We start from the raw sequence: 16,580 nt of genomic DNA, 5'->3' as shown, positions 1-16,580 counted from the left end.
GTTATAGAATGCACCACAGAGATTACTAGGCTATGGTTTACCAAAAGGTATATTTCACAGTGAATGACATCAGCTGCCTTGCCAAAGTGGGGCATTTGAATTGTAGTGGGTGTGACTAGCCTAAAATGCATTGTTCTCTACACAAACAGACACAAACACACAGTTGCCATGTCTGGGATTAGAACTCCTACCTAACTAGTTTATCACACTAGAGCAGTACACAGTTATAGGACACAACACAGAGTTTACAGGGCTACAGCTTTCCGAAAGGTGTATTTCACAGTGAATGACATCAGCAGCCTTGCCAAAGTAGGGCATTTGAATTGTAGTGAGTGTGACTAACCTAAAAAGCATTGTTCTCTACACAGACAAAGGCACACACACACACACACACACACACACACACACACACACACACACACACACACACACACACACACACTCACACACACACTTTCCATGTCTGGGATGAGAACTCCTTCTTAACTAGTTTATCACATTACAGCAGTCTGTAGTTATAGGAAAAGCCACAGAGATTAGAGGGCCACAATATTCCTGAAGGTGTATTTCAAAGTGGATGACCTCAGCAGGCTTGTCATAGTAGGGCTATGGGGAGGGCAATGTGTGTGCATGGGCCATAACCCATTCTTCTAGAGGTTGACACACCACATGCAGACACACGGAGGATTATATTCCACAGGTATGTGTATACAGCTGCTAGATGACTACTTCCTTGTACAGTCATGTTGCACAACTAGCACTTGCACCACATTGTCTGTAATGCTGATGGATACTGGTGGCTAATGTCTACAGTGAGTGATATTTAGATCTCATTTGGTTGTAGCCATTTGGCTGTGTGCTGGGTGGGTCAGGCCTCATGATGGATGGCTTCTTGTCACAGTCACTCTCTTCCACACATCTATGTATGTCTACTTTTGGCTTAATATAGTGTGTTGTCCTTGGATATATGTCTGTATTCCTATCCACTGTGTGTGCAAAGCATGACTGGTGCATACTGAGGAGTGTCTGCACTAACATCTGCAGCTGCCAGATATGTATGGTCCACTGTTTGCAGACATAGGCTTTATTTGTTTAAGTGCGTGAGCATGCCCAGTATGCCCTTCTGTATTGAATGTGTGCATCAATTCCAGGTTGTTTGTACTCCAGTGCAGACCTTTGTGTTGTACACCTACAGATAGTGGACTGTTTCTGCAGGGTATCCGTTGATCATTTGGCAATATGGGGACAAAGTGTGCAGGCGATAGTGTGTACTGCAGGTGATTGTGTCTGTGCTGCTTCAGCTACATTGTACTGCTGTTTGCAGAGATATTTAGACATGTGTACTGTTATACTCTGTGATGTTTTCTGTCCTCATGAACTGTCAAGTGGACATTCCTGCTCACAGTGATGTCTTGCGGGACAAGGGAGACTGCAGCTGTGTGCACTATTGTGGGGCAGATGCCTACATATTCATGGTAAGTTATGCCATTCTGTTGGGGGAGCTGCAGACACCTGCTGCTGGGTCTGTGTATCTGGTTCAGCACCTTGGTACAGTGCTGGCAGAGGATCACATAGTTGTACATCCATTGACATGACAGTATGGCTTTATATTGCTGTGGCAATACCTCACAGCTGTACAGATTCACACTGGTTGCCCAGAGGCAGGGGCCATGAGTCAGGTCATTATCCCTATTGTGGTGTATGGGCAGGTATGTAGCCACCCATTTATGTGTTCGCAGCCAAGGATAGTGTGTGCACACAGCTTTGTGTCAGACCTCGCACATTCCATGCTGCCCATGCTCCCACCCCCCTCCATTATTCTATCCTCTTCCATACATTATGCATACATTCTCTTCTACTTTCCCTAAGGTTATCACCCCATCACAGCTGTGTGTTGGTGCTGGTACACAGTTCATGCAGTAGGACATGGTGGACATGTTACTGTGGTTTGTCCATATGGCCTTGCATGTGGCTTATGTAGAGTGTGTTATGCTGTTATTTGGGCGTCCATGACATAACATTCATTGGCAGTATGTGTGGGCAATTATGTGTTGATGCGGGCCACATGTGGCAGGCCGTTGCATTCTATCAGTCCTACAGTCTCAGACCGCCATACAGTATATTCCCCTGGAGTGACAGGGTAGGTGTGCTAGGTGTTCATGCCAATACCTTATATTAGTCTTGTTCAGGTGGTGTGGATGCTGGCAGGGTGCTTCCTATGGCTAGCGACACACCTGCATGGGACAACTGCACTGCATGCTGCATTCATTCACTATTGCCATATACAGGTGGGGTCATATTGTACCCATTCCCCACAGCAGGGATATGACCAGAGAGGTACCTGTGGGTGGTAGGTGTGTGAGATGGGTGCATGTATGCTATGGACACTACTTTCACCTGACACACAGATATGCATTGTGCATTCCAGTTATGCTGGCATGTGCAGGTACATCAGCTGGTTCCCAATACTTTAGTCTTACCTCCTTTGTGATCTGCAAGTGTTTGGACAGACAACACCGGCATCCCCTACTACAAGACTAGATAATGTAATGCATACCTGTATGTACAGTTCCAAGAGTGTCTCCATTTCACAGTGACAGAGTATATACTATGTGTCTGGGGTACTTCCCCCTGTGTACTGCTTGTATATCTAGCCCGACAGCCATGCCATGTCAGTCTTTCAGATGGTGACACATATTACCACCATACATTTACAATGGCTTACTGCTAGCATGTGTTATACTGGTGGGTATTGTCTTTAGCACTGCAGTCGTGAGGACATGTCCCTGTCATCAGCAGCAGTGGACAATGGCCACCAGGTCTTACTTCAACATGCATACATGCTGATCACTCTCACACAATATGAAACACACACCAACCTAACACACACATACCTGCATATTGTGCAGATGCTACAACCTATCCTGCTACCTTGGCCACCTCTGTGCATCTGTGCTCCACTGGCATTGTACCTACACATACATGATACTACATTTCTACATAGGGTTGTGAGGGGGTGCAACTGACTGTTACAACGTGTGTACATCAGATTGGGGGGCACACCAGACCATTACTACATTTCTAAATAGGTTTGGGGGGGCACACCTGACTGTTTCTACATTCCTACACAGGATTGTGTGGGGGGCACACTTGACTGTTACTACATTTCTACGCAGGATTGGGGGAAGGGGCACACCTGACTGTTTCTACATGTCTACATAGGTGTGGGGGGGCACACCTGACTGTTACTACATTTCTACATAGGATTGTGAGGGGGACACACATGACTGTTTCTACATTTCTACACAGGATTGGGGGGCACACCTGACTATTTCTACATTTCTTCACAGGATTGGGGGGGGCACACCTGACTGTTACTACATTTCTACACAGGATTGGGGGGCACACTCAACACTTGTACACATTTGCTATGACTGTACTGGTATGTCAGGCCCTCCATTTCATTCTGTATTCCAACCTATCATGCTGACTAGAGACATATCAGTGTACTACAGGTCTTAGCTTTGCTTGACCTACATATTAGTTTCTGACTTCCGACCCTTCAGAACTAACATCCCATTGCCTGATCTGCTGTAGTCTGTCTGTGTAGGCCTGGGGGGAGGAGGTTACCCATAGGCATCATTCAGAGGCCATAGCACAGCCTTTGTTTGTGTTTGTCTACACCTGTCCTGCTGGCTGAGACTGTTTTTGGGTATGTGAAGCTCCCTGACTGGCATGTGTGATTCATATGGGCACACATGTGGCCCAGCACATTTCCTGCAGTGGGTTTTGTCACCCTGTGTAGTACTGGCTACTATGGTGACACCAGTATTTGTTACAGATCTCATGGTGCCACTATAGGTGTCTACTATCTGCTGGAATACCATTCAGCCAGCTGATTCCCTTGCATGATCACATCCATACCATAGATACAGGTAACAACACATTTTACTCCATTTGGCAATTGGTAGGTTGAGTGACTTACCTTGTGGGTGTCTGAGTATTGAGGAGTGCAGGAGTGCCTATGTCGGATGCACATAGTACACTCCCTACACATGGTCGAACATAGGTAGTGTCATATTTGGCATCCCTTTTACTATATGTGCAAGTCAGAGAGAGGTGTCATTCCCTGGGCCCATCCTGCATCAGTGTATGTGCAATGCGTTGCCTCTTTGCCAAGGCCAGGGTATACTGGGCATGCCTCCTTCTGCCTACTGGGGCAGGCTCGGATTGTTCCTCCTCCGAGTCACTCTGTGCCTGTGCAGGCCTTGGCAATGGTGGGAGAGTGTGTGGCCCTGCCCTGTGTTGTTCCTGCTGCAGTTGTTTCCGCAGGATCATACTGTGCAGCATGGCACATATGATGACAATTTGGGAACATGTAGTTGGTGAGTACTGCAAGGCTCCACCAGATGTGTCCAGGCACTGAAACCATGACTTGAGCATCCCAAACACGCACTCTATTATAATTCTGGTCTGTGTGTGTACCTCATTATGGAGTTCTTGTTCAGGTGTGTGTGCATTTCTGATGGGTATCATCAGCCACGGCTCCAGTGCGTAACCAGGTGACCGTAAGGGATGTGCCCATTGGAAAATCTCTGGTACAGCTGCGTCAGATGCCAGATGTGGGAATCGTGATAGCTTTCAGGGCAGCCAGCACACACATTCATTATTATGCCCTGGGCATCGCACATGACCTGGCAGTTGATGGAGGGGAAGCCCTTGTGGTTGATGTAGACCCTAATCCGCTCACTGGGTGAGCATGCAGTCTGTAGCATCCACTACCACAGGGTATTCTGCTATTTGGTGGAACAATTGCTTATTGCTAGCCAACGCCTCACAGGTGTTGGGAAAATATATGTGCTCACTGGCATGTGCTGACATGGCATCCAGGAACTGGTGGAGTACCCTGGATGCTGATGCCTGTGAGATCCCCATCATATCCCCAGTTGGCCTTTGGAAGATACCTGTAGCTAGTTTTCTTAGGCCTACACATACCTTGGTATCCACTGGGATGGGTTCCCCTCTGTTAGTTCTGTTTGTCATGTGTGGCCGGCACAGCTCAACAATTTACTGTAAGAGGTCCCTGTCCACCCTATAGCACTCCACTATCTCCAGCTCATGTAGCCCCTGGTAGGTTACCCTGGGTTATACACTCTTCTCCGTCTCCTCACTGTGAGTTGGTCAACAGCATTCATATTCTTACCACCTTCAGCCTCTTCCACATGTTGTATGATAGCTGTTGCTGCCCTTGTCATTTTGTAGTTTTGTTTGTTAAAAGTTCCATGCTTGTATACACCGGTGGTGTGGAGTATGGGAAAACCAGATGGAAAGGTGTTTGCATAGTTTATAGTAGTGTTTTGGGCTGGGCTGGTCTGCTGCCTGTATAATTGGCTGATTCTAATACATTTCACCTGCCAGCTATGCTAGTTCTCTTTGATTACCTTCCTACTACTGTTTTCCCTTCCTATTGCCTTTCTGTTTAAGTCCAGGGGTGCACTGCACAAACACAGTGCTCAAATGAGCACAGAGCTGGCATTTCCTGGTTTACTTTTCTTTTTCCTTTAAAACCCGGTGCGCGGCGCACATACCCGCTTAGGCAATGCAAAGAGTGTTGGGCAACCTCAGAAATAAACCCTTGCTTAGCTGTGCTAAGCTTGGAGCAAACCCGAGCCACAGGGCTCCAATCCACTTACAGTATGCCTGACACACCACCCTATGATGTCAGCTAACTCCTAGGCTTGCACCAAACTATTTCTGCTCTTACACTGTTGGGAGCTGACTAGCATGCAGGGGAAATATGGGATTCACTATCATTTCCATCATTTGCATAGGATTGCCTGCTAATGCATAGTTACATGTCCCACACTGAGCCTCCCCCCTTAGCAACCACTATTCATTGGCCATGTTGTCTTCTGCCTGCCATTGAGTATAATGGCAGAATAATGATTTTAGTTAGAATGCTTATTTTAGGTTTATTTTCTTATTTTCCCCCTGATCCCATTTGCACGCCATTGCCTTATGCTTAAACAGCCGAGATTGGCTAAAAAAATTATAGTTGGCCATCGGCATGCTTTATACATGATATCCACCCTTTATTTGGATCTGTCATGGCTCTGTTTTGTAATTTGCAGAAATGTACTCCGTTACTGGCGGAATACATTTCTGCAGATTATAATAGTCCTGCACAGTCGGTTTCCAGCTTCCTGGTTCGCAAAGTCACCTCATTTGCATGGATTTCTCCTGCAAATGGGGTAATTTGCATACAGGGGCTGAGTCTGTGCAGGACTAGTGCAGGAGTGCTCGTGCACGCCCCTACAGGTTATTCCTGGATTGCACGGCAGACATTTTGCCTGCTGGAGCTCTTGTACTAATCCTGCACGCCGTGCAAGGCTTGCAGAATCCAGGGCAATGTTTTGCTGAATGTTGTTGTACTTATAATCCTCATATTCCCATAGGTTCAAAAGCAAAAGAGATATAGTGAAAGTGGAGTGGGAAGAGAAAGGTGGGGAGAGTGAGGAGGGGTGAAATAGGTTTAGCATGGTGAGGAGCACGAGCATAACCAGTTTTCATTTAGGTGGGATTTCAGTAGTTTATTGAAGGATTCTGCCCAAAGGATAATTTATCCTATGCAAGACATTGAGGCAGACCTTGCTAAAACTAAGTGACCTGTCTTAAGCATTTGAGGAAACGTAGCTCAATAAATGTGTCAGTGAAGAAAGATGGAAATAGTATTATAATCAAAAATTAAATGTGAAGCCCTGAAACATTACTTGAAGACAGATAAATTCAGTTTTCAAAACCTGGAGCTTTTGTTGATCAGTGAAAGCAGCAAAAATAACTGTTAATAAATGCTTACTAATTACTCAAAATGTAACCACTGCATGATAATGTATTCATAATGTGGAGTTACAGTGTACCAACACTCTACATTGTGATTCATTCATAATAGGCACGTTAAGTACTTGTAGCTTTTACAGTGCAGAAAGTAATAATGGACTACTTCATAGATAAAAAGAAAGTCTGGCAACAGTGCCGATAATTAACACTACAAGATATTCATGAGTCCTTTTCTGTAGTCCAGGGTTTGATTCTCTCAGCTTCTGTTAACTTATTATGTCGCTCTGATCAAGACATTTAAACATGCAATGCTCCATGGTCACCTCTGAAAAAAGACACTTGTGTCCAATGAACTTAGGTGGTCATCAAATAAAAAAAAACTCAAGAGAAAATATAGCATATATTGTTGACGTAGCACACATGCCGTACATGTGTACATGGAAGGGTGGAAGGCTGAACTAAAAGGTTTGGCCATGGAGGAGAGATGAAGAAGAGGAGTAGGAACTGAGATTACTCAGAAAAGAGGGTACCAGGAGTGTACACAATTGGGAAGGGTGTGGAGGACAAATAAAAGAGATGGGAAGGGATTAAATGCAGTATATAGAGGGGAGGGTGCTAGTTTAAACTGTGGGGATGGCTGAGGTCTAATGAAAATTATGTGTGAAGTGGTACAAGCAGAAGGGCTATTAATAAGAAGTGAGTGCAGAAGTAGGAGAGGAGAATGCACGTGTGTGTGTGTGTGTGTGTGTGTGTGTGTGTGTGTGTGTGTGTGTGTGTGTGTGTGTGTGTATCTGTGTACATAAAAGAAGGTCAGTGACTACACTATACTGAAACTGGACTTGGAAATCAGTAAAATGTGATTAAAGACAGGGTTAGAGGCATGCTGTGGTGCATATATGACCTGTTAAATGAAAACCTTGCCAGATGTACTGTGTAAACTAGTACCAACACTCAGTGACATAATGGATTATAGAGCAGAATGACTTACAGTAGCAGAAGGGAAGAGAGAAGAAAATGACTGATAGGATATAGGAGGGCACTGTCAGTCAGGCAATCCCTACTTCAGGGTTAGGTTCCATCTTCACTAGATGGAAAAGTGATGTTTGCATCTGTACTGGTAAAGTGCCTTGCTATGGTCATACCATTAAACTATGACAGAAAGGATGAAGGTGTATAAGAGCAGAAGTAGGAGACAGATACTTAAGTACTAGGTAGTAGAAAAACAAGGGTGACTCAGAGCATGGATGGGAAATATTTAGGCTGGATAGTATTACTACATCATATGAGGAATCTAGGGAGGAAATTTCTGATGCAGAAAGGAAGCTACTTTTCTGCATCACAGTGACATGTCCTAGTGCAAAGAGGGGACGGAACATGGAGTCACCATTGTATAGTTTGCTGAAGGATGACAGACATACGTGCACTGTGGAAAATGCAATCTGCATCAAGAAGGGTATAAAGTTTGTGGTCAAAGAGGAGGAGAAATACCAACAGATGAAAGGGGAAAAGTAGGGGACCATATTAGAATCTGGGTTAAGTAGCCGTTTCCTTAATGTATAGGATGCTGGTCAATATAGTGTACTGACCACAAGGATATTAGTAGAGATTGATGAGATCCTGGTGGATAGAATAAAGAGTAACAGGGTTGTGTTCATATGGATTTGAATCCTTAGATCTCAACTGTGGCTTATTTTGTAGGACATCCTTATTTTGCCTCACATTTTGCAAAGTTTCTGCTAAATCGTTTGATTATTTTCTGGTAAATCACTGAGGATTACTGTCAATCAGTAATTTCAGCCATTAAGAATTTCAAACATGGTATTCTTTAGAAAATGTTGGTTGATGAAAAATATTTTGTTGGCCAAATTCCCAAACTGAATTAGGGTAATATTTAAAAAATAGCCCTTATTTTGGACCCTTGTCTCATCACTATTTTTTGCTGATTCTTGTGGAAAGAAGGTGAGATGCAATGGTGCATTAAATGCACATTGACACCCAGTCTGATTATGTCATCCACCCCCCCAGTACACACACACACACACACACACACACACACACACACACACACACACACACACACACACACACACACACATGCACACACACATATATGGGTCCTTGTTAGATGATCGAAGCACAGAACTTCGAATCTCATATGGCTGAAACCATATGATCGAAGTTCCATAACCTCGAACATCTAAACGGAGATCTCTGTGCAGCGTGGAATGGAAATATTCCCTTTTCTTTGTTGTAGTGCAATCTCAGAGTTGGTATATGTTAGCAGAAGGGGTTGTGGGGGGTGCAGGGGGGCTTGTCCCCCTACGTACTTTGTGTTTTTTTTTTCTTTTTTTTGAATAATCAATGTTACGGAACTTCGATCATATGGTTTAAGCCGTAAGAGTTTCGAGGTTCTGTGCTTCGACTATTCAACATAGACCCCCCCACACACACACACACACACACACACACACACACACACATACACACATGCACACAGACACACACACACACACACACACACACACACACACACACACACACACACACACACACACACACACACACACACACAACTTTTTAAAGGACCATGCACTAATTTATATTTTTTCCACCTTCCAGACTGTGTATACTTATTGGTAAATTATAATGACAGCAGTTCAAGTGGTCTTTTATGGTTGAAGTGTTCTGAAATGGGTAACTTCATTATTATTGACTAATAAATGTATTTTACTTTATGCTAGTTCAAGACTGTACATTTAAAATGCACTCAAACACATTTTGCTTTCTTAAGCAGTAATGCAGTTCAATCTGATATGTAAGTATGGATCTACTTTGTTTTGTTGAATCTCATTTCACTGAATTTCATGTCACAACTACCACATTGCTGAAAATTCAAATTACTGAAAACTTATTTCACTGAACTGAACTTGGTATATATGACACTGTGCAGAGTACTGTAAGGCAAGTAAAAGGTATATGCCTATTTCCCCACTGTAGTGCAATCCTGGAGTTAGTATATATATATATATATATATATATATATATATATATATATATATATATATATATATACAGAGAGAGAGAGAGGGATAGTTGGGGGGATCAGAACTGAAAGTCATTTGAACAATTCCACATTAAAGAGAACTATGTTACTAATGCAGTTGTTCTTGTTGGCAGACAACTTCACATTTCAATGTTTCATCCACAAATGCAGTGTTTGCAAGATTTGAAGAATAAATTTAGTTTGTCAAGCAGATGTGTTTGTACATTTTTGTTTGTTTGTTAAGTTGTATGAGGTGAGCTAGGAGTTAAGTTAGGTAGTGGTCGAGGGAAGGGTAGTAAGTGGGGGGTAAAGGATGTGAGGTAGTTAAGGATGGTGAGTTAAGTGTAGGTTGAGAGGGCCATATACACTTTTGTTTGAGGGTTATTTGATCTCTTTGATGTGGGTGTGAATAGATCAAAGCCTAACATGCTATCATACGGTTTGATCTCTGCACACTTCTCCACCTAATACACAAAAGAATAGCCAAGGATAAAAAACAATGAAATTCAAACTACTAATTCAACACAACATGTAAACAAATGTAAGAATGTAAGATAAATCCACCTCCCAGTTTTCTTTGTCACCACAACTGATCTAACCTCTAGAGCTAAATCAGACACTTGATCTAATCTAAAATAATGAGGCATAAAATGATCGTCATTTATACCTTGACTCAGGAAATACCCTTCTCATAACCATTGCCAACTAACCTACTGAAATGATACCAGCTTTGAACTTCTGAAAAATTAAGTGACTTTTTTCCTACCAATACCATATTCTTCCAACACTTAATAAATGCAAATGGACACAACAAAATCTCCAGAGTGTCATGCAACTCTACCTGCTGCCCCTGACGTTGCTGATCTCCTTTTGGTTTATTCAGCGTAACCAATACTGCCTCATTAGTGAACCAAACATCCATCCAATAAAGAATACCTAACAATTTGCTGACACAAAACACACCAACATTCATAAATACCGAAAAAACTGACCATACAAACATCACAAAACTTAACAATAAAATCTTCAAAAGACACCTACCTTATGGTAACTGTTTATCTTAATTGGAGTCCTTCATTGTTTCCAAACCTTTAAATATCCAGAACATTCCCCAATGTTTGTTAACATCAGCTAAACCATCAGCATTGCCATTGCACTCAGTGCCTCCATGTGTACTCTGACTGTGCCCACCATCTTACCCATCTATAAACTAGACAACTTCACAGTAGCCTTACAGACAAAACCATTGAGCAATGGGAAGCTAATGCACAAATGCCAAGAATGCTGACACTGGTAAACTGTAAGATGTCCTCATAACCATCAACCAAGAATGAGCCACTAATCAGCTTGCTTAGCTTGCTAATGTTCCAAACCTCCTCTGGAACTGCTACAGCTATTGACTCTGTTCATGGTTCCATCTGGCGGAATCTGCTGAACTGAAAATGAAGCAAAGTATCAGTATTGCATTCCTCCTTCCTGGTACACGCCGAGCTGAAAATGATAGACCGATCCTTAAATTCTCTAATATTAACTTACGCCAGCTGAACCAACTCTGGCCAAACTGACTTCCTTGTCCAAACCTGTACTACTTCTTCATTATACGGAATGAAAAAATACTTTTCTATCTTTGAATTACTCATGCCCGATGACCATCGCTGCCCAGATCTGTATCATCTCTAAAAATTCCATCTTCTGTTTTCAATATCTCTTAGGCTTTGATGGATGTGCTGCAGATTAGCTGGGCAAGGGATGGTACAAAAAGAGGGAACGGTCTGTGGCTCAGGCTTGTGAGCAGTGGTTGAGGGGTCTGGCTTTATTAAGGATCCCTCTCTTCCTGCTTTATAGCTATTTAGAATACAGGTTTGGGTGGGTGGTGGCACACTGCTATGGTTGACATAATAGTTTCAGGGAGTGAATTTGAAATAACACTTTGGTTTTGCAATATTTGGTGGTGAGCGGTTTTAGACTGCCATGATAGTTAATGTTTTACATCTTGCTAATTTAATGGTAACACAATTTTTTTTCTTTTTTATGTTCAAATCTGTTGTTTAATTTTCAATAAATGGTTGCACTAGCTATGATGCTTGGTTTGTTGTCTTGCACAGGAGAACATGTACAAATTTATTTCCCAAACAGATGTATTTGTACATATACACCTGCTTGGCAAGTTGTATGAGGCAAGCTAGAAGTTAAGTTAGGTAGCAGTAGGGTGAAGGGGTAGGTAGCGGGTATGGATAAAGAATGTGAGTTAATTAATGATAGGAAGTTGAGGGAATGTTGGGGAAGGGGGCTATATATAGATTCTTGCTTGAGGGTTATTTTATCCCTTTTGTATGGGTGTTTGAATGCCTCCATCCCTCCCTCCCTTTTGTGTAAGGTGATGAGGAAAGGATCATTTTTGGCAGGTGGCGAGAGTGTGGCTCAGTTTTAGTAAGGACCCTTCAATTCTCCCTTTTTTATGATTATTTAGCATGTAGGTTTGAGTGGACGATGGCACACTGCTCTGGCTGACATGCTTGCTTCAGTGAGTGGATTGAGATAATGTTGCTGGTTCTACATTATTTGATGGTGAGAAGTTTTTTGCTGCTGTGATGCTTAATGTTTTACATGTTGCTAATTTATATAGTAATGCAAATGTTATTTATGTTCAAATGCTGTTGCTTAATTTTCAAGAAATGATTGCTCTAGCTATGATGCTTGCTTTATTGTCTTGGATAGGGGAGTATGTACAAATGTCTTATATTGCATTAAACAGAATGTATATGTGCCGGAGATAAAGTCATATCCTTTCATTAAATACATCAGCTATGCATTAAGCAATGGATGGCAAAAAACACCAAAGAACAGCAAACCAGTAACTACATGCAAATATCTTTCACTATCTGATCTTGTAGAGGAGAGTACATCAAAGTAATATGCAAAAACAACTGCATTTACAGATGCAGAAGATCAATCGGTTCTGAACATCACTCCAAATATGCAGACTATATTGAACTGATAGATAGCTATCCCTTTACATTTGCTGTAGGATGAAAAGAAGGTATTTCAAAAATACATCACTAAAATGGAATATACAATTTAGACTATATTATAAATACATAGATAGATAGATAGATAGATAGATAGATAGATAGATAGATAGATAGATAGATTAATTATAGCCCAGGCCTATCTATCAGTAAATCAATCGTTTCATTTTTCAGTGCAATAAATCCATACATCCACAACCCCTTTTCCCACTTTTTGTGCATGGGGACGGTGTGTCACTTTACCAGTGACAATCATCTACAGCCAAGTTTTACACCATCTGGTGGCTATTCCTACCCTGGTAGTCCTGTAACACCACGCACTTGCATACGCACTCATACCTATGTCTAATTTAGAGTGTCCAATCTACTTACTGCATGTCTTTGGAATATTAAAGGAAACTGGAGAACCTGGGAGAAACCCATGCAAACAAAGGGAGGACATGCAGACTAAAGACAGACAGCATTCCAGCCAAGAATCAAACCAGAGAACCTCTTGCTGTGAGGAAAAAATGCTATCCAATGTGCCACTTTGTCTAAATCCAAATAATTCAAACCATATATATATGCTAAGTGCAGCAGCCTTTGTTGAACAACCCACAGATAATGCAAACATTTGAAATATTACTGCACAGAACACCACAGGATTGCCTCCGTTATACTGGCCTCACCTCTTACCATGACATCACCTCAGCAGTGGTGAAAGAGGTGCAGTTAAAGGTACCACTGAACATGCCCCCATCCCTCCAAAAATAAAGTTATACAGATTTTCGCTTTAAAGTACTTCTTGCAAATCATCACAAAAAAAACACTCTAAAATGAATTAGAGTGCACAGGACACTCCATAGACCCCATTTACATCTGAACACAACAATTAAGAAAAAAAAATAATAAACCTATAGCACTAATTTACCCAGCACAAAGATGCAATAAAGAGCATGCCCAATGACAGCACTGACATATTCTTTAAAACAGTACATTTTAAAATTATTCAAGACAGCATAAAATAAAATAGACACATTTCCACTTATAAAAGCAAATTATATTGAAACAGCCACAAATACATTTACCTAGTAGAACACAAAATACACTATGTTTACCTATGAACATGTCCCTTCAAAAAAATAAAGTTATACACACATACACATTTTCACTTTTAAAAGTAGTTATTGCAAGTTATCACTAAACCACTATAAGTAGTAAAGCAGTACATCTTAATTTCTTGAAGACAGCATTGAAAAATAAACTGTACACATTTCCACCCAAAAACTGCAAACTGTCCCAAAACATTTCCACCTGTAAACACAAAGTACCCTGAAACAGCCACAATAACAATAGAAATATATCAGTCACACTACATTTAACCATAAAGATTGCCCCCACCAGAAATAAAAAAAAAAACTTCTATACACACATTTTAGCCATTAAAAATTCTTCCAGATCATCCCAAAACAACCACAACTATTATAGATTAAATTACAGACACACACACATACACACACACACACACACACACACACACACACACACACACACACACACACACACACACACACACACACACACACACACACTTTTTATACCTTTAAAAACTACTATGTGCAAATCTCAAAATAACCACTGCACAGATTTAAATGCTGCACAGTGCACTGCATTTATATCTAAACACTAAAAAGATAAATTTTTAAAAGCTAGATCCATAAAATATGATCTGTATGTACTTACCACTACAATCAGTCATTTTTGAGCTAGCTGGCTTCCCTGGTCCTGCTGGAGTGGCTAGCGGACTGACTTCCATGGCCCTTCTGGAGTGGCTAGCTGGCTGCCTGGCTTCCCTGACCCTGCTGGTGAGGCTGACTGGCTGGCTCTGAACCTGTAGATGTGGTAGCTGGCTGGTTGTCTTTGGTCCTGCTGGTGGGGCTATCTGGCTGGCTCTGGCCCTGCTGGTGTGGCTAGCTGGCTGGCTTTGGCCCTGCTGGACTGGTTAGCTTCCTGATTGTTGGAGTGGCTAGCTAGCTTCCTGGCTTTCTTCCTGCTGAACTGAGTGGCTGGTTCATAACTCTCAACATCTTAGTGCAAAAAATCTGGACAAAGCCTTGCAAAATGGGGGGACAAAGATCCTCAAATAGGGACAGATTTTAAATATTGCTCTTATAAACTTCAAAAGTTGCTTGAGTAACAGGGTTTCTGTTAATATGCATTTTCAGAAGGATTTGATGTCTGAAACCCAAATATATGCTATTATTTAGTTACCTCAATACTCAGATCTTCTCAGTGACTTGCCACAAAAACACAGATTTTATGATGAATAGACAAAAAATATGAGGCAAAAATCTAGAAATTCTGCAAAAATCTGGAGAGTTGTGAGGCACTAGTTGTCTTGAATGATGGCTTGCTTACTTGCTTGCTGGTTGTGGTTGTAAAAAAAAAAAAGAAAAGATACATTGTGGTCTTCTATGAGCGGCTGTAGAAATGCTAATAAAAATATGCGCTACAGCCGCGATCTTTGCAGTGTTCTTCCTGGCTGAATCCCCTCCCCCTTCACAAGTTGCAGCCAATTGCTGCACAATTTACAACACCTGGACCTAACAGGGAACAGCTCTGCATGCAGGTCTGGGCTGGTCATTGTTGGTGACATAACCAAATTGCCATGGAAAAAACAGAAGTATTTGCAGCTTTTCCATGGCGATCTGACGTGATTGAAAAGCGGGACTTTTAAAGTCTCACTGATTTGTAGAACAGGCAGCAGGATAAGGTAGCTAAACCAGTCAGTGTCCTGCTGATAACAGGATGGGTGGCAACCAAAATATTTTTGATAAAATGGCCATATTAAATGTATTCAGTTTTGTTTCATGCAAACAACAATTGTAAAGTAATCTGACTTGCTTCACAAGAATCAGTTTAGTCATACAAAGCTAGAATAATTACCAAATTGTATTTTCATTTACAGACAACTCCCATACTCTGTAATTATATCTGTGTTGTCCAATCTCAGATATCTGATTGCAATAAAATAAAATAAAATGAAAAATAAAATAAAATAAATTACTGAACATACTGCACTTAAAACTCCATTTTACACAAGCACAGAATTGCTTGCTAGCTTCCATAGCCTATTTGTTTGCCTCACTGCCAGGAATGGTTTGTGGACATCAAATGTCTAACTGAAAAAAATGAATAAATAAATTAAATGCCATACAAAACATTCCAAATACTTTTTAACACAAAACACACAGTTGCTTGCCAGCTCTTTCAGCCATGTCTCAGATTTCTGGTTTCTTCCTCATAAAATGTTATATATGCATTACATATAAGATAAATACATTGAATAAAAAGAAAGGTGAAAAATCAGTACACTTGTGAAGACAGGATTCTGATCAGAATGGACTGTAATTGAAACCCTTTGGATCTCATCTCGTTTTTGCTTCAGATTGGAAAAGCAAAGGCACTCTCATCTGAAAGCCAAACCAAACTCCGAGAGAAATACTAAACTTTATACCGCTCTGTCCATCCCCTTTAAGAAAACTGCTAAAATTTATGAGTAAAAGTTATTATAAAAGGCAGGTAGCCTATATTGTACCAAAACAATTGTGTTTCTTTTCTCAGGGCAGAATTAGCCTTTTTTTCATCTTTTCAGTGGAGAGAGAGAGAGATTAAAAAATCAGATCCTCCCA

Source organism: Protopterus annectens, chromosome 8.part0 (assembly GCF_019279795.1).
Source record: "Protopterus annectens isolate FY-2018-M chromosome 8.part0, PAN1.0, whole genome shotgun sequence".
Taxonomy (NCBI): Eukaryota; Metazoa; Chordata; order Ceratodontiformes; family Protopteridae; genus Protopterus; species Protopterus annectens.
This window is presented reverse-complemented; position numbering follows the sequence as displayed.